This window comes from Macrotis lagotis, chromosome 3, assembly GCF_037893015.1.
Source record: "Macrotis lagotis isolate mMagLag1 chromosome 3, bilby.v1.9.chrom.fasta, whole genome shotgun sequence".
Classification (NCBI taxonomy): Eukaryota; Metazoa; Chordata; class Mammalia; order Peramelemorphia; family Peramelidae; genus Macrotis; species Macrotis lagotis.
This window is the reverse complement of record NC_133660.1, coordinates 124,125,801-124,145,972: the sequence shown is the minus strand read 5'-3', so window position 1 is coordinate 124,145,972 and position 20,172 is coordinate 124,125,801. Positions and strand designations below refer to the sequence as shown.

Here is a 20,172-nt window from a genome sequence, read left to right as displayed (position 1 = left end):
AGGATCACACAATTAATAAGTGTCTGGGGTCATATTTGAACTTGGGTTTTTCTGACTCCAAGTCCAGTACTCCATCCACTGGACCATTTAGCTGCTTCCTATCAATTATATCACACTATCAATGCAACCAGTTAATATCAATTAAATTTTGTAAATTAGCTTTTCCGCCTGTCCCCAGGAACCTCATCACCCTGCAGGAGGACAGCTTTGGTACTCACAAATCTTCAGTTCCCTCTGCTCCTGGGTTTCCTTTGAATGGAGAGGGGAGTAGAAATCTCCTTCAACATCCATTTAAAGAAAACTCCCAGAGCAGTCATCTCTTCATTTCTCCCCCACTTCTTTAATTATGCCTCTAGCTGGATATTATCTCCTCTCCCCATTTCTGAATGTGGCAGAGGCAAAGAATTGGTCCAGACCCTTGCTGGCAAATAGACTTCTAGTTAGATTCACTATTGAATTCTTTTGAGCAGATTACTCCTGAACTTGGTTCTTCTAATCTTTCAAAGTCTCAGAAGCTTCTACGTCAAATGAAAGAAGACACAAATAGTTAATAATCTCATTTTAGAAATAGGCATACCTAAGAGACCAGGACCTAGAGACAGAGGCAGAGAAGGGGACTTCTCCAGTCCACCCCCAATCCTCTCCCAGTTCTGGAGAGTAGTGTGTGCTTACACCTCATGATCAACAAGAAAAAATGAAGTTAAATTTTTCTGTTGGAACTTTTTGTAGACACTCTCCCTTCTATCTAAGAAGTCAATAAAAAAAAAAACAACAAAAACAAAAACAAAATACAAAACTCTGTTCACCATTCAGTGAATGGTCAGGAAATAGTTACAGAATACATACAATGCTCTCAGGTGTTGATGACCTGACCCCTCTGATCCATCATTCATTTTCAGAACTAGGCTTATCTAACCACCTCATTTGTAAATACTCCCAGGACTGGAGTCTCATTGACTTTACAAAACAAAAGAGATCATTGAAGTCTTTTAAAATGTACAACAAAATAAATTTTTATTAATTTGAAAAGTAATTAAATATAAAAAACCCACAACACAGAACAGAATGAGAAATAGATAAACGGTAATAGTTTTGAAATTAACATGTTGAATTTAATATGTACCTTTTTAAAAAGCAAGCTGTATGTGAGAAAACTGCAGTTTTATATAAAATTCTCTTTCTGTTCTACTTTGTAAATGGAGATGTCCTTTTTTTGGAGTGTTTGAATTCAGAAAATTTTAAACTAAAACATATACTCAAATGAGTAATACAATACTTTATTTAGACTAAAGGGACACAAGAGTGTCCATTTACAAGATAAATAAAGCCTAGACTCCAGATTTATAAAATTAACAATTGCATTTTTCACTTTTATTTTCACATATGTAAACTTTTTTTTTCAAAGTGCTTTAAAATATATTCAATTACCTAATCTATCAGAGGAAAGTGAGGGAGGTACTACTATTCAAATTTAACAAAGAAACTAGAGATAAAAGAAATCAAGTCATTAGTCAAGTTATCATCCATCTACTTAGTGATAGAATTAGGAAGAGAATCCAAATCTCTTGATTTGTAACCAAATCTTAGATTAGATTCTTCCTTCCCATCATTCTCTAAAGTTTCTGAACCTCTCATAAGAGTATCTAGATGGTAGAGGCTGGGGCTGAGATACTTCACATTAGTCACATACTTTTAATGGACAGAGTTGTTCACATTGTTATCTTCCCCTTTAGAATATAAGATCCTTGAAGGCAAGGACTCCGTTTGTGCCTTTCTTTGTATTCTCAAGTCCAGGGCACAATGAATGTGCTCAGTGAATGTTTGATGACCCTACAGTGTTTTCTAACACCTACCTCTCACCATGCAATGCTTCCCAATACCTTTCATTCCAGGGGGAAACATAGATCTTGAATTCATTCCGAGGGAAGGTGTGGAAGAATTAGATACTGAGATTTCCCTATTCCCTTGATGAAAAGTAATAAGGGGAAGAGGGGAAAGATGAAGAATACACTGATGGAACAAGAGAAGAGATAAGAGAACAAGATTTAAAAGGGGAGATCATTTTTGATATGCTCATTGTATATGTATGGAAGCCTGACTGCCATCCTATGTTTTTTTTTTTTGTGAGATTTGGTGGGTCAGAATGTTCATGGTGACATAGGAGTGCCCCGGGTTTCTACTTCTGGTGACTTGGAAGAGTTCTACTCAGCTTTTGAGGGTTGTATGACAGCAAAGTGGAGAAAGAGGACTATAAGTTTGATTTGTTTCTATGTTTCTCTAAACAAGTGCAGTAAGAATTAGAAAAAGCACAGCCCTACCCAATCTCTCTTCCAAGAATGTCCAACCTTTTATCTCTACTGGGCCAACCATGCTAGCCAACAAAAAACCAGTCCAGAGAGGGTCACATACAGAATCCAATACTTGTGCATGAAAGCAGTGTGATCATACCACTAACAACCACAACAACGAATGACACAAAGTCCATCAGTGGGAGAATTGGACCCAAGGGCTGCTCGCTGACCATTGGACCCACCTGTGTGGAGGGTTAGTGCAAGCAAGTGAAGTCTAGTATATATCTTTTCCCTGTTTCCCCTAAATGAAATGCTGGAGAAATTCCCACCCAGAGTTTAAATCTCAATCCCTTTCCTTTCCAATCAGAACAGGAGGAAGAATAAAGGAGAATTCAATCTAGATTGCCATGTTATTATTTTTATGCATTGTTTAAATATCTGTTAATCAATGCTATTTAATTAGCAACACCAACCTCTAACATTAGCCATTGATATTGATTTGTCTAATTTTATGTGCAGTGGATGGACTGCTGGGCCTGGAGTCAGGGAGACCTAAGTTCCAAATCAGCTTCAGACACTTGGTGGCTATGTAACCTGGGCAAGTCACCCTGTTTGCTTTAGTTTCTCATCTGTAAAATAAGAAGCGAAAGGAAAGGGCAAATCATTCTAGTATCTTTGCCAAGAAAATCCCAAAAAGGGTCATAGGGAGACAGACATGACTGAAACAACCCATAACCAAAATAACATGATCTTGGTGGTTCAGATTGAGGGGGAGGTTAGTCCATAAGAAAAAAAAAGGGGGAACATGTCATTAGAGAAACATTTGTATTTTGAGTAATTTATTATACCACAACATATCTACTCTATTGTCTTTGAATTTAGAAAGTCTCTGATGGCCTATCTTTGACATTATTCTATGGCCTAGCATCAGATAACATGTTTACATTCAAATCCATATCCATACTCCATTTTATGAGGAAATGTTGTTCTGGTGACATCAAAGATAAGAATGGCATTTGATCACTGGAAGAAATAATTCAAGAAATTATAAGGATAAGAATGTCCATTGAAGCAACTGACTTCTTTTGAACAAAAAAATATTAACTGGAGCTTAGTCTTATCATTACTGTTGGTACTACTATACTTCTACTCTGATTGGTTTGTAATTCTAGGTAACTAAAGGACTAGAGAAAGCAAGATAGGTTTAAAAACCCACAGGAAGCTACAAATTTTCCTTTGTGGAATAAAAAAAAAAAGAAGATAAAATAACCCTAACCCTCAAGAGTTTAGATTTTACTGTGGAAGGGTGGGACAGAATGTGAACACTGATAAATAAAGATAGACTACAAACAAAACAATACAAAGCCTTTTTGAGAAAAGGGGAACTCATATTTGAGAAAATCAAGGATTTTAAGGAGATAGCACTTGGGTTTAGTCATGAAGAGTTATGAAAACCCCATAAGGGGGCAACATTGTTTTTAGATCACCTCTACAAATATTCAGTAATGAGCAAAGTAGTGAAGGTTAAGTGCTTTCTCTAGGAAATACCAGTCTTTCATATAAGACTATTTACTAATCCTTATACAACCTTAAGGGTATTTTTCATGTCTTTCTCTGCTTCATTAGTTATAAATACATCCTACATTGGAGTTGGGAGTCTAGTAGGTAAATAAACCATTTAGATCTCTTAAGACATGATCTCATGACCTTTTTTTTTTTACAAGTTTGTTCCATTATTCAGAAGTCTCCATATGTCTAGAACCAAGTCTTTTTTCCTCTCCACTGGTCATTTGAGAGAAATAAAATAACCCCTCAAAGGAATAAGAAGAAAGTGATACCTCTGAGAGAAAAAAAAGCAAGATAGAATAGAGAACTCACTTGATTTTAACTACTTTGCTCATTATTGACTATTTGTATAGGTATTCTATAAACAATGTCTTCTCTTCATAGTTTCCATATCCCCTCAAGGCTAAGCTCTTTTTAAGAAACTTCTTTATCTTCTTTAAGAAATCTTTCTAGTTTTTCTCAAATAGGAGTTCCCCTTCTGTCAGAATGACTTTGCATTATTTTGTTTGTATTCTATTGTATGGATTCAGATAATTACAAGCCAAGAAGTCCAGTTTATGCTTTTCAATATCTAAATCATCAAAGAAAACCTCCCAAATAACTTGAATCAGGAGAATCCTCAGATTAGGTTTGTATCTTTCTGTTAAGCATGAACACAAGATGGCTTAGGACTGACACAGCAGCCTGCTCTCCCTCTTAGATGGGGGGAGAATAATGTACAGGAAAAGATGATGTAATGACTATATCACTTTCATTATTCTCTCCCAAATGAATAAGCCTCCGCACCAAGGATGAGCTCATTTACTATTAGTGGGATAACATCTGTAAGCTCTAGTTCACTGGTGAACAAGCTTCTGGCTTGGGACTATATTTAACCAGCTCAAAGCCAACAGTTGGGACACACACCTGCCTAGTCGGGGTGGGGGTGGGGGGAGTGAGCCGTAAGACTGGGAATCTTCTAAGAAGGGGAAAGAGAGGAAAAATTCCTGTTTTTTCATGGATTGTCCCATACAAGCTTTTTTTCTTATGAAGAAAGGCATTACTCTCCTCTCAGAAACAATCTGAGACTATTATTAGAGTAAACTATGTAAAGCATGTGACAGATGCCTCTTCCCTCTCAGGCTTGGGGCTGAGATGTTTGTCATAGCCGGCTAAGTTTAAATTTCAAACCAAGGATAGGAATCTCTCTGCTTTGGTTTCCGCTCCCATACTTAACTTCCAGGCAGGCGTGCTATGCAGACAATTGTGAATTTTGCAGTGTAACCTCTCTAATAGATTTACTGTAAATGATGAATCATCCAAGTATTTAAATCTAATGGATAAGGCTGTAAGTCAATTTGGTATTAAAGAAGCAACATAGCGAAGGTCATTGGTTAAATGTGTTAACACAGAGTAATGTGGATGTTGGGAATACTCACGTGGATCTGTGCTAATGGTCATGAAATAAGAACAGTCAGAAGTCTGTCTTGTGCCAATGCCTTCAGGATGACTTATTCACTGACAATCACTCTATTCTGAAAAGGATGGCATGAGTCAAGAATTTAATTTCATTAGGTTCAGCAAAGCTTCTCCTCTTCCCTTTTCCCTTGTAAAAAAATGTTTTGAGATGGTTGATTTTTGACTATGTGTGAGATAATCAGTTGTTCCAGCTACACTCCCATTCAAGGTTCTTTCCTAGTTTATTGCCCTCTTTCTCACCCCTACCCAGCGCTATAACTAGGCTGGGGTGATCAGAGCTTTCCTCCAAGGCCAGGAATTTAGAGGGTGCTTACAATAATCTGGTTCTTCAGAAGCATAGAAGCAACAGAGCTTAGCATCTAGTTAGCAAGATTAATGAGTTAAAATGGAAAGTTATCAGATAATATTCTGGGAAGAGCTGCCTTTGCAAACTATATCCATCACTGAACCGATGGCCCCAAGGTCTTTGTCTCACCCCAGGAGGGTTGTCTGGCCTCCAGACTCTTCTTTTTCTTTGGACTCCTCAATAACAGCTTCATACTGGTGTCCCAAGCTCTCTGTTTCCCCAATATGGAACTGAGTCTTCTCCCTTCCAATTCTATACTGGTTGAAGACTGCTCATTTGGATACAATAATTCCTTCTTATTGCTACAGTTGTTTCAATCCCGTGAATCCGGACTACAGAGAGACAAGAGGTAAGAACACAAATTCAGACAACTATGACAACTATTTCGGGTTACAAATAGTGAACTCCTACAATCTCTTGAAAAGGTGAATTGCTGAAATTTATTTCAGCTCAATTAGGCTTACATACCTTTCTTCCTTGATGAATAAGCACTTTTGCTAAAGGCTAAGAAAATTTAACTTTAAGGTCTGGAGGAAGATATGGGGAGGGGTGAAATATCATCCATGCCCCAGGGGATCTCATGTAATGCCTAGAATGTTAGGATCTGAAAGTATCTTCAAAATCTTTCTCATTTTACAAACAAGGAAACTGAGATTCAGTTAAATAGGTGAATTGCACTAATAATAACAAAAAGGATTAAAATCTGCACCTCTTGACCTCTACTTCAAAATTCCTGATCCTACCTCTAGGAACCTACTTTCTTTTCTAATCCTTTTCTAATGACATTTTTTGAATTTCTAATGTGGAACTACATTTTTAAAAACATATATTATAAAATTTTTAATTGTTTTGAAAATAATAAGAGAAACATTATTTTCAGCTACCCTCCTGAACTGGTATTGTTTATCTGTAGGGTATGACTCTGATAATTCATTGTTTTTTTTAAAAATGAAAGAAAGTGTTTTCAAAATGAAAGAAAGAGAGTTTCTATTTTCCCTCTTTAATAGACCATGAAAGGTCATGCCAGAAAGAACATATTGGAATCCTCTAATAAAGATTAACCTTAATTCTGAAATTTAGCAAGGACTATCTTCTTTTGTTTTTAACACAGTTTATGGATTTTATGATTTAAATTAAAGGAACATTTCAGACAGTGGGATTTCACAAAGCTCTTCAATAACTTTAGCTCATTCAGCCTTAGTCAGATCAGACTGAATTATAATAGAGGTTACACCAGTTCCCCAATGCCTTAACCTCGCTTATATACTAAATCTTGCTGCTTTCCAAATAGTGTACCATATATGGCAACTTATTGATTAAATTATGAGGTCTTGTAAAAACAATCATTTTCCCAAGGACTTGTATACAGGAATATAGAATGATTCACAGGAATATAGGTGTTATCTCTAAGTCATGCAAGGCTCATGGGAATAATTCTATGCTTTACTTATAAATATGTCTCCTGTGGCACAGGGTCCCCCTTCTTTCCCCCATAATGATTTCTGGGCTCACAGAGACCTTTGTTTGATTCAGGTGACCTTACTCCAAAGGGGATTGATCCATTGCTCTTTTTGGCTCTTTGCCCATGCTCAGAGTTGCTCCAAGAAAATTTCTGATTATCCTCAGGGTATAATTTGCATCTAGGTTTCCCTAAATATGGATAAAAGGGAACCTTTGTTCCTATACATGCTCCTTGGTAAATGCTTATTAGGCTTTTATTTAACCCCACAAAAATACAAAAGACAATAATATGAGCCCATAAACAGACACAGTAGACATGAAGATACTCAACTAGCTTAACAGCCTTTCTTCCTCCCAGAAAATGAATTTAGGGATTGCTATAAGGGTAACCCTTTGACATTCTAATGAATCCTTCTTTCTCACAGTGATCTCCATAATCTTCCCAGGGCATATGATTCCACCCTCTGGCTTAGACTTCCCTGGAACGTAAAATTACTTTGGGGGGCTACTGAATAAGAAATTTCCTTCTTCAAGAATTATACCTCATGATATCATTGGTCCTTTTTGAAACTGAAGGCTATACATACAACAACATCATCTATGTAACTCACTGGTTTTGTTTGCCAAGTAGGAAGTGGTATCATCTCCCCACCTGTGGACTATGGGCTTGATCATTTTCCAAGAAGTATACTGTATCAAGAAACACCATTTCCTATCTAAAATAAATGATTCCCAAATTTTCAAACTTGGATTTGCCAATGAGACACTTCCTAGGAAATCTTTTTTTATGACTAGAGGGCTAGATTCTGGGAATATGCTACCAATGGAATTCAATAGTCCTCTTCCTTCATACAGGTGATGATATGCAGATTGTCTATTAAAGATTCTCTTCAGTCAAGTTTATCAGAGTCCTAGTTATTACCATCTGTTGAGTTAGAAACATACACATGGGAATTTTCTTCTCAGTTCACATGAAATCACATATCTATCTCTGTCATATTCTTCTACTACAAGCTGATATTAAGTACTCCTGGGAGAAGTTACTGTACATGGGTAGAGCCTACCCTTCTCAGGGCTTCACCCCTCATGCAGAATGCAGGTCTACTCTCCTATCCACAGGGCAAGGAAAAAGGAAATCCTGTAAGGATTTAGTGAGGAAAGGAATTATTAACTTGCTTTTATAGAATAAAAGGAAAATGGAGAGGAATTTTTCCAATAAGCATCTGTCTTCTTGAACTTCAATATACCAAGCATGTTGAGTTTTCTGTGTCCTATAAGCAATATGATGAGGTGTCCCACAGAGGCTACCAAACAAAAACTCATGACCAATAACTCCATCAGTTTGATTGAAGAATCCACTGAATTAATCAAAGGAGACTCTGATCAATGTTTTTGAAGGTCAATGCATCAATACATTGGTAGTGGAGATTTGTTTGGAGGAATCTCCGTGGAGTACTTAGCCTGCGCCCTGACCACTTTGCAGGAAATAACTCAGTACTAAAGGATTTGAGTTGCTTTCAGATCACAAAATGATCCCATTATTGACCACTAATCAAGAAGAGACACTAACTCAGTTGACTTTAAAAAGGGAGTGGCCTACTCTCTGCCTCACTTTTCTTTTCCTGGCTATAGATACTGTGAAAACTGTTCAGGCCTCATCCTAGAAGTGTGCAGGAAGGAGACTTCCTCCTATCTTCTCCCCTTCCCCTAAACACATATCAATGGCAATGATTCCCACAGGGCAGTTAGAACCAGTGCTAAAATGAGTGAACTTGAGACCAGACTTCTATCTACTTCTTTTGCTTTGATTTTCTTTTCATAAATAGTTTAGTATTTTTATTTTTCAAGTAAAAAGTATTTTTAAGATTAATCTATCCCTTCCACTAAGCCCCTTCCCTTGAGCAAAATTTTTTAAATCTGAAAAATAGATCTCTTAATTCATAGCTACATAATACAGTTAAACAAATTTCTATATTAGTCATGTCTGACACTGTATGTTTCTTTTTTAATTTAAGTTCATTAATTTTCCGTTGGAAGGTATTTCATGGTCCATCTTCATTCTTTTGGACTTAGGGTTTATCATTTCATTTATCCATGTTCTAAAGCCTTTCAAATTTTTTTCTAAAATGTTGCTTCATTGTAGAAAACATTCTCCTAGATCAGCTCACTTTGCTCTACATCAGTTTATAAAGTTCTTCCTCTGAAATTATCCATTTCATCAATATTATGACATAATATTTCACTATATTTTATGCCATAATTTTTTTAGGCATCCCTCAATAAGAGAATACTCCTTAGTTTCCCATTTTTGGTCATCAAAAAAGATATATATATATATATATATATATATATGTTTTTACAAGTCAATGGGGTTAAGTGACTTGCCCAAGACCACATACCTAGGTAATTATTAACTGTCTGAGGTCAGATTTGAATTCAGGTACTCCTGACTCCGGGGCCTGTGCTCTATCCACTGAACCACCTAGCCGCCCCTATGTATATTTTCATAGACATAATCCTTTTCATATTTCTCTGACTTCTTTGGAGGTACAGGTCTAATAGTGATATGGCTGGGTCAATGATCTTGCACAGTTTGGTAACATTCTGGGTAAAGTTCTAAGTTGCATTCCACAATGCCTAGACAAATTCATGGCTCTATCAACAAACATGAGTGTGCCTATTTTTCCACAATACCTCCAACATTTATCATTTTTCTTTTTTGTCATTTTACCAATCTAATAGAAGAACCTAAAAACTGATATAATGTTCACTTCTTTAATTATTAATGACATAGAACATTTCTCATATGATTGTTGATAGCTCGAATCTCTTTCTTTGGAAACCTCAGTTTAATATCCTTTGGCTATCTATTGGGTAAAGGCTTTTAGTCTTACAGATTTGAATCAGTTACTTACATTTATCTTGGAAATGAGAATTCCATTAGAGAAACTTGCTACAAATATTTTTTCAATAATCTGTTTACCTTCCAATTTTTACTTTGGTAGATTTGTTTGTGCACAACTTTTTAATTTTTATGAAATCAATGTTATCCATCCTATTATTTGTGTACTCTTGAACTCTTTCCCCTATTCATATTAAAAAAGAGAAAGGTAATTTTCATAAGAAAAGGTAGTTTCTTTTTTTCAAATTTGTTTATGATATGGTACATGACTATTTCAAGTTTTCTTTGTATATTGTATAAGGTATTGATCTAAATCTAATTTTTGCCAAACTACTATCCAATTGTTCCAAAAATAGTAAGTCTAGTAACTGGGATCTTTGCTTTTATCAAATACTATGCTTCTGTGTTTATTTGCTTCTCTATGTTGTGTTCCTAATCACTTCTCATGATAGTTTTCTTTTTTAACCAGTACCAATTATTTTAATGCTTATTATTTTGCAATAAAGTTTGAGATCTGAAACCAATAAACTCCTTTCTTCCCACTTTTTTTCATGATTATCCTCGAAATTCTTGACATTTTGCTCATACTTTGTTTTTCTTTGCCTGATCATTGATGACTGACAACAATCTGGAGTTGAACAGACTGGAGGCAGTCTTATGAATTTGAGTCCCTTGGTCAGAACTGAGTGGTGGTAGGAGTAGAAGAGGAGGGTAGATAACTCTTGACCATGGGAAGAAGTCAACCCTTAACCTGTCTTGCCAAAAAATCATGGTCCTGGAAGAGATTGTTTATCCAATACAAAATCAAGGTGAAACATAAAACTCTATTTGGCAGTCTTGCTAATTGCATCATGTCTTCTGGTAGAGTTTGACAATTATTATGTTACTGACTGATTGTGTTTTTTTTTCCTCTGCCAATGAGCACTTGTGAGTCCTAGAATGCTTATTATTTCTTTGGTTTAGAAGACATTAGTAGCTGATCTACATTGTATACTGAGTACCTATGTTGCTTTGGAGAGACCTTAGGTATAATGTAAAACCTAAGCTTTAAGGGATTTCTCCCTAGGATTCCAAATTGTGGGGGGTATAAAGAAATTGTAAATTTGGTAGTCTGATTTCTTAGGATTGAATCCATATATCTCCCAGGGTTCAAAGCAGAAGGATTTCTGACTGGAAAGAGAGAGATGATGTAGTGTCCCAGGTCCCTGGACCCAACAGAAGTTCTTATAGTTAACTGTTAATGCATAAAGGATCTATGATTTTATTGGTATGGGACTGCTTCCCCTGATGCAGATTATAATCTATCCATAATCTTACAGAGTTACTTGAAGCTAAATGAGATTAAATGACTTATTCATGATCATAGAACTAGTAAGTGTTAGAGGGAGAATTTAAATCCAGGCCTTCTTGACTCTGAGACCAATGCTTTATCCATTATACTACAATGCACAAAATAAGACCCTAATATTGGCTGAGTTGAATTGAATTGATGTCTGATTTGTTTTAAAATGTTTATGCAGAATGTCCAGTATATTTAGGGGCAATGTTCAAATTATTTTTATTTTTATTTTTATTTTTAAGTAAGCCCACACACATCCCTGGAGTCTACAATAGAGGAAAAATATCCATGTAGAGCTAGCCAAAAGTCGGGACATTATGACTCTTCTTAAATCTGACCTCATATTAGAAACATTCCTAGCCTGGGGAGGTCAGATGAGGATTCTTGCTTCCATCATCCACTGTCCAGTCATTCTCTGCCACCATGAAAGTCTCTTCAAGTTTATAAAAAAAAAATTATCCATTAAGAAAAAATGGAAGCAAAAGCCTTCCAAGAGAATAGAATGCTGATTTTTCTATTTAAGCTAAGTTGATGTCATTAGTTTTTTTTAATTCCACCGTCATTTCCCAATATACCACCTCCCCAGAGCCATTTCTCGTAAAAAAGCAAAACAGCTAAGCAAACCTACTGTTACAGCAACAATAATCTAACAATGTATGATATTCTTCACCTTTAATCTCCTATTTTTCCTATTGAGAGGAAAATAGTGTTTTCTGGAACCAATTGGGCATTAATTTAAACTGAGATAAAGTACTTTTCAATGCTGTTTTCATTTTTGCTATTGAATTAATTATATATTCTTCTGGTTCTAATTGCTTTATTTGTTATCGGACCCTGCAGATCTTCCTATGTTTCTCTGAATTCTCATGTATATCTAAAACTTTGAAAACTGATCCACACATTTGTGTGTCTATGGTTTATCATATGCATCATTCTATCACATCCTTTTGTCTTAATCTCTTAAGAGGTATCTTGGGGCAGGTAGGCGATGCAGTGGGTAGAACACTGACCCTAGAGTCAGGAGCACCTGAGTTCAAATCTGGCCTCAGACACTTAATAATTACCTAGCTGTGTGACCTTGGGCAAGTCACTTAACCCCATTTGCCTTGCTTTAAAAAAGGGTTTTTTTTAAAGCAAACAGCTCACTGTATATACCTTATGTGGCATAGCCATGATAGAAAGTACAATTCACATTTAATAAAATTAAAACAATTATCAATACATTCAACCAAGATTTAACAATAATGAAAATATGTCATATATATACATACATACATAATTCCAAATCCACTCAAATGAAACAATACACTGAAAGATCTAGAAAGAGTAATGAAAAAGGTATGCTTATGTGGGTGTGTTTGAGAGAGAGAGAGAGAGAGAGAGAGAGAGAGAGCCTATTAAGCTCCTACTACACTCAAGACATTTCTTTTCTCTTACTAATTTATTAGTGTCTGGACCTCTGCTCTGCTTTTCTGCGGTACATTCATCTTAATGAAATTTCATTAGAACTGAATAATTTGCACGTCAATTTGTAAGGAGTTGATGATAAAGATATTTTACCTTTTTTTCCCATTTGAAAGAATCTGTTTCCCTCTCCTTAAAGAAGGTATTTTATCACAATGAAGATAATAGTCATAATAATAACAATAACTCTTACATTTGTATAGATATATACATGTAAAGATTGTTTTCAAAACTTTTGCATACAGTAAGAATACCTTTCAACTCCAAACCTTCTCTGAAATCCTAGGGTCAGTTGGGTGCTTTGGGTAATGATATTTAAACAAATATGTCTCAAGCTGTCATTCCAGTACGCAATCTATTACAGACCAGTAATACCCTTATATCAAATAGCCTATTTGACTGAGACAGAGCAACATAGGTATTGACAATGGAAAAACAAATCAGTAGAGAAAACTATGTGAGAGGATGAGGTGGGAGAGTCACTTGGTTCATATTTTCTCTCAGCTTCATCTCTGAAGTCAGTAGGAGATTTACTAGACATTCACCTTGGTAGTTCCAAGGCTGCCCTACCCCAAGACATACATTCAAATTCACCCCCCTTTCCATTGACACCAGACTAGCAAAGCGCTCTCCTTCTCCATCAACTCTACTCTTATGTATCATGCTTTTTAAATAGTCAATCTTCTAAAAATCTCCTCTCCAGCCTTATGATGACATCACTCTACCCAAAACAGAGTTTCTGAGAAAAATGGAGTTCAGGGAGTTGCTCAGAAACTCTCTGAACCTCAAGCAGCATACAAAATAAAATCCTAGAGATAGTCTTCCTTGATTATATGCTCTTTACATCAACTATTCTCATATTGGAGATTGTATTCTTGTTGAGAATGTGGTGGGGAATATTCTGAAAGTGTCAGAGAGCCCATTACCATGGTCTTTCCAGCACGTTGTCAGTCATACTTTCTCTTCAGAGGTTTTCACTTCTTTTCACCAATTTTGCTGTTCTCTTTTCTTTCATCACATTCCCTGCCCTGATGAATTCTTTCTTATTTTTGATTACAAAAAAAAGATATACTATCCCTATCATCTTCCTTTCTCTATGGTCTGGAAGCTTTGTTAAATTGTATTTTTGAAAGGTAGAATGATGATCTGGAATATTTGCTAAAGAGAGGGAGTCACAGGGAATTTCAAGGAATTAGGTCCAAATCTTGATGTTATGTCTTTGACACTCCTTAGTTCACCCTTCATACCATTCCATGCCTATGTTTTCATAGTAAGTAAATAAGTAATCTTATTTATATTTTAATTAAGATCAAGATCTCGTTACAGAATTAAACTTTTGAATGGAGCTCTTATTGATAGAACTAGGATTAATGAGCTGACTCCAAAGAGGTTAATACTTTTTCTGGCTTCAACCTACTCGAAAGGATGGGAAGCCTTGATTCATCTGACCAGCATTCATCATTCTGAGGGTCAAGTGATAGGAATTTCTATTTATTCTGATGATAAGTTTTTTATTGAACACACTGAGCAGTAAGCTGAACAATTCAATGCTCTCTGACTAACAGATGATGGAAATAATTGCTTATTCCCACTCCTAGATCACATTAGTAGACAGAATGAATCATGGGTTATATTCCTGGAATGTATGAGGAGTTAATCATCTTAGTGAAATAGGGTAAGGACTTTTGGCAATTCTCTCAAAAATAGGACAAGGCTAAGTGTTGGCCTTTTAAAGGTGTTTTCCAGAACATATATTTTTGAATGTCACATCTGGAAGAAAAATGGCATTTGTAAAGAAACTAATTAAATAGCATCTGGAAAGGAGATGTATGAGAGACATGACAGGTAACTCCAGGTGTTGGAGTGTTATTCAGTTTGTTCTATTTTTTCTGAAGAAAATAGAACTAAGAATAATGATTTGAAGGCATTGGGAGACATTTGATTCAGTGGAAGCCTGGGGAGCAGTTAGGTGGAGCCATAGAGCACAAAGTGATGGACCTGGACATCTTTTTGAGTTCAAATCTGGCCTCAGACACTAACTAGTTGTGTGACCTGTCACCCAACCCTGTTTGCCTCAGTTTCATCATCTATAAAAATGAGCTGGTGAAGGAAATGGCAAACCACTCCAGTATTCCTGCCAAGTAAACCCCAAATGACTACAACAACAAAAATAATAAAGGGAAAATTTCCTAACAGTTGGAGTGTTCCAAAATGAAATGCCAGGGGATATTAAATGGCATATTTTGCCAAATTAGAATTCTTCATCTAGACTAGAGACTGAAGGACCACTAGTCTGGGTTACTACAGGCAGGATGCTTTTTCAGTTCTGGGTTGGACCACAAAAAATCCTGAGATTTCTTCCAAATCCAAGACGATTTTTGTCTATTACTTGGATAGGAAGCAACTCTCAAAGCCCTATCTCAGACCTAGCCCTATGACAGAGAGTTTCTCTTCAGTTGCTCTATAATATCAATAATATTTCAGAATAACATTATAAGATCATTAATTCAACATTAGAAGGGTTTTTAAAGACTCCTGGTCTTGTTTTTGTTGTTGTTATTTAGTTATTTCAGTTGTGTCTGATTCTTTGTGACTCTTTTTGGAGTTTTGTTGGCAAAAACACTGGAGTGATTTGCCATTTCCTTCACAGACTCATATTACAGATGAGGAAACTGAGACAACCAGGATAAAGTGGCTTGCTCAGGGTCACATGACTAGAACATGTCTGAGACTGGGTTTGAACTTAGGAAGGTGAGTCTAGCTGACCTCACTTAGTTTACTTCCCTCTTGATTTATAAATGAAGAAACTGAGTCTTAGAGAAGTATTTTGTCCAAGATCCCATAGATAACATTTAGCAGATTCCTTCTAACCCAAGTCCTTTTCCAAACTTAACTTTCTTTCTGTTCTATCCCATTGTCTTCCTTTTGGAGGTCCCTTTTGTCTCTCTATTTCTGCCACAAGCCAGTCACATTCATGATGCACCCACTATGATAAGCAAGGATACAAAAAGAAAGGCAAAAACAAGTGCTACTCTCAAGGAGCTTACAATCTAATGGGGAGATACCATGTAAGAGACTATGTATGAACAAGGTATAAACAGGCTAAACTGGAAAAAAAATCAATGGAGGGTGGGCACTAGCATTATAGGTTATTGTTCATCCTTCCCTCTTAGAGAATCAATGACATCAGGATGGTCAGGTCTTGACTTACAGGTGAACTGGATTTATGTCAGGCAGAGCTATACAAAGTTATAGCCTCACTCTCTCCTCCAGAGCCATTGGAGTCCAGTGGCAAAAGCTCAAGAGGACTGGACTTGCATTAAAGGGGATCTTTACATTAAAGGCTTCTCGTAGAAGATGGGATTTTAGCTGGGACTTGAAGAAAGGGAAGGAAGTGAGGAGGCAAGGATGAGAAATGTCACAAGTGAGTATCAGTATGGAGGTCACTGGACACTGTACATACCCTCAGATATTCCAAATCTTTTGCTTAGTTTCCTGATCTCAGTTTAGATACCTCCTTTCCTCCTTTTTTGTTCACCAAAGACAAAAAATATAAGGGATATGGATAGAGATGGTCCTGCACTTTGTTTTCTCTTGAAACAACATGGAAGCTAACTGTGTAATAAGACTAGACCTAGTGTCTTATTAAATGGGAATGGTACTAACTAGCTCAAGAAAATTGTTAGATAGATATAGATACCCACAAAAGCACACATACATATGTACATATGCATATATGTGTAAACAACCATATAGGTATATATATTTATGTGTGTGTATCTGAAGATATAGATATATATTTGATTTAGGCATCTACTAAAATATGATTTCCAACACACCAATTCTCTTGTCAAGACCAAAATCTTTTGAACTTTTATAAAGTTCATAAGATCATCCTCTGCTCAAGGGGAGGAAGAAGAGACAGTGCCTCTTTCTTCTCCTTCTGTGCCCCCACCCAACACTCCCTCTACCAAGGGATTCTATCTGGCAAACTTGGCGGTGACTGGAATATATTCTACCACTTAGGCTGACCTCCCATGGGAGGGCCCTATTCCAAAGTGGCTGGTTTTATTTCAAGCCCTCCTTGTGTTGTTCAGTTGTATCCAACTCTTTATGACCTCCATGGACCAGTGAGTCCATGGACCAAAGCAAGTCAGACCCTTCTATCCTCCACTTTCTTTCCAAGCCCCACAGGATACAACTAACTTTTTTTTTTCTCAATCCCGAAGCAGCTCTTCTGTTTCATTCCTTCTAAAATTGGAATACTGCTGCTCCTTTCAAATTTGATTAAACACCTAGTTTTATAACTTTCATTTATTGGTTCTGTAGAGGTATTCTCATAGAAGTAGCTAGATAGAATGCTGGACCTGGAGTCTCAAACACAAGTTCATACCCAGTTTCAGACACTTATCTACCTATGTGTCCCTGGATAAATCACTTTACTGCTTTCTGACTCAGTTTCCTCAACTGTAAAATGAGACTCAATAGCTCTCATCTCCCAGTGAGTATTGTGAGGATCAAATGAGATAATATTTACGAAATACTTAGCATAAAGTCTGCCACATAATAAATGCTTATTTCCTTCCCATCTCCTCACCTGATGAAGGTATCAGCATCTTCTTGGTTACTTTAAGTACAGTGGAGGTGATTGATTGATTAAATTGATACCCCCTCCTCCTTTATAAGAACATCATAGATCTAGAGGGACTTTAGAAACCACTGAGTGATACCCTCATTTTACAAATGAGGAAACAGAGGCAGATAGAGGTTAAGTAAGTTGACCAGAATCAAAGAGTTAGTCAAGCTATCTGAAGCTGGATTTGAACTCAGGTCTTTCTGACTCCACTCCATCACCCTATCTACCATACCACACTGCAAGGGGGAACTTACAATCTCTCAAATCTCAATTTCCTCATGTATAATGGAAGGGATTGATCTCAATGACCTTTATTTTTCCCAATGGTATTGTAATTTATTAGCAGTATCAAATACAGGAAAATGTAGACAAACTTTTCAACAAGAAATAGAAGCAACTATGGGAAAGTCAAAAATTTTTGAACTGCTAAATGTTTAACCAAAGGATATTCTGGCAAATATTTAACAACAGGCCCTCCATGGGGAGGGGAAGTACTTACTATACCCTTATAAATATAATTTTCATTAATTTCCATTTTCTCTGAAACTTTCTTAAGTATAGGCAACCAATGGAACAATAAATGAAGCATTGATTTTTCTCAATTTTCAAGGTATAAATGCTCACACTGAAAATTTAACAATTGGCTCTCACCAGTAGGAACTGATGCTATCATACCATTGTTAGAAAACTATGAGGCACATGATAAGTCACATATTTTTCCCTCTCTTACACCCTCTTCCCAGAGTAAAGATTTCCTTCCCCCCCTTTTTTTCTTTCAATGACTTTTATTATCCTTTTCATCTCAAAAATCCATGATTCTATGACTTTTCCAGGTTCCAGAACATGGAAATATTGACATAGATGTGTAAAAAACCTTGATCATTATGCATTTTGGAGCATTTATTCAATTAAAAAACATTAATTTTCTCTTCTTCCAACCCTGAAATTGGGGGGGGGATGTTTTTTAATGAAAATATGAACTTATGCAAAACAAAATCCTACATTGTCCATGCCCATAAATGCAAGTCTATTTATGCATCTTGATTCCATTTTCTCTCTGTTTCAGAAGGTGGGTAGTATAGCTCATCAATGGTCCAACCAGATAAATGCAGATAAAATCAGTCATAGATTTTGAACAAGAAGGCACATTAAAGGTCATCCAATCCAGGTTTCTCATTTTTCTGATAAAGAAACTGAGATTTGAAGAGCTACAACATAGTAAGTGGAAATGCTTGGATTCTCACCCAGCATTCTTTTCATTCTGCTATACTTGTTCCATCATGGGATGAGTAAAGATGAGTCTAATGAGTAAAGATTCTTTCAGCAAGATTGTTGTTTGCAGAACAAAGGTTTCTGCAGCTTGTTGGAGTTGTCTTTTTGCCCAGTGTATTGAACCAATGATTTATAAGCAGGACTGTGAGCATTTTCCTTAAGAGGTTTCTGTTCTGCCATCAAACCCAAAGGAGCTAAGTCTTATTCTCTTGTCAAACCACCATTCTTGGTTTGTTTCAAAATGTTCTTTACAGATACTCTTGAGATAACCAAAGAAAATTTGAACAAAAATTCTTTCTTTATAAGGATTTTTTGAAATGGGGGGAGGGATCCACAGTCTGTCTGGTCACTTGGTTTTATGAATTTTGCCTTTAAAATTAAAGGAGAAAAAGGAAAGGGGGCATTAGTCTCATGGCTGGTGATATGCCATCTGTCACTCCCTTTGGTACAATGTCAAACACATCTCTGAGCAGTTGAGCATTTAATGGGGTGTATTGGACTAATATTATTGATACCATTGACTGACACCCAAATATCATTTAACCAATAGGCAACAGTTAATTTTTTTCTTTTAAAGATTTTATTTATTTTGAGTTTTACAATTTTCCCCTAATCTTACTGCCCTCCGCCCACCCCTACGGAAGGCAATTTGCCAGTCTTTACATTGTTTCCATGGTATACATTGATCCAAATGTAATAAGAGAGAAATCATATTCTTAAGGAAGAAAAATAAAGTATAAGTGATAGCAAGATTATGTAATAAGATATAAGTTTTTTTTCCTAAATTAAAGGTAATAGTCTTTGGTCTTTGTTCAAACTCCACAATTCTTTCTCTGGATACAGATAGTATTCTCTGTCGACGATTGCCTCAAATCGTCCCGGATTTTTGCACTGATGGAATGAGTAAGTCCATCAAGGTTGATCACCTCCCCCATGCAACAGTTAACTTTTACAAAGAGATATATACTGAGGAGATATAATAAGAAGAGAGATATGCATTTTGCCTGCTGAACTGGAGGCATACTCTTCCCATTACCATTTTGATGGTAAGAGGAGAATGGATTTAAATTCAAAGTAACTTCTCTACGAAGTACTCTTACAAATTACTCTTATCTGATAGACAAGTTGTTTCCTCTTAGTTTCCATCCATCCATCCATCCATCCATCCATCCATCCATCCATCCATCCATCTATCCATCCATCCAATGCTATTAGGGACAAGCAGATCACTACTCACCAGACCAAACTGGCAGGGGCCTCTGAACTGACCTCCAATTCCTGTCCCTTTGGTGTTCTGCTGATCATTTGAAACTCAAAAGATCACAGACTAGAGTGTCATCTCCAATGTTCCTTCATCTAAGGCAGGAAATAATATATACAACAGGGAGATAAGCAATAGCAGAATCATGAACTCATCACTTTATGCTAGTTCAGGTG

At 36.4% G+C, this 20,172-nt stretch overlaps 1 protein-coding gene and 1 long non-coding RNA gene across 11 annotated transcripts in view; both read right to left on the bottom strand.

Annotated features, from left to right (window-relative positions):
- Positions 1-20,172, bottom strand: part of ANAPC10 (anaphase promoting complex subunit 10) — a 694,704-nt gene that overhangs the window by 318,694 nt on the left and 355,838 nt on the right. The gene's annotated exons all lie outside the window — the stretch shown is intronic.
- On the bottom strand, positions 1,130-20,084 carry LOC141516227 (uncharacterized). Its single transcript, XR_012476641.1, has 4 exons — positions 19,973-20,084; positions 5,791-5,993; positions 5,276-5,371; positions 1,130-2,920 (listed from the first exon to the last, which is right to left on the bottom strand). It is a non-coding gene; the product is annotated as an uncharacterized LOC141516227 (long non-coding RNA).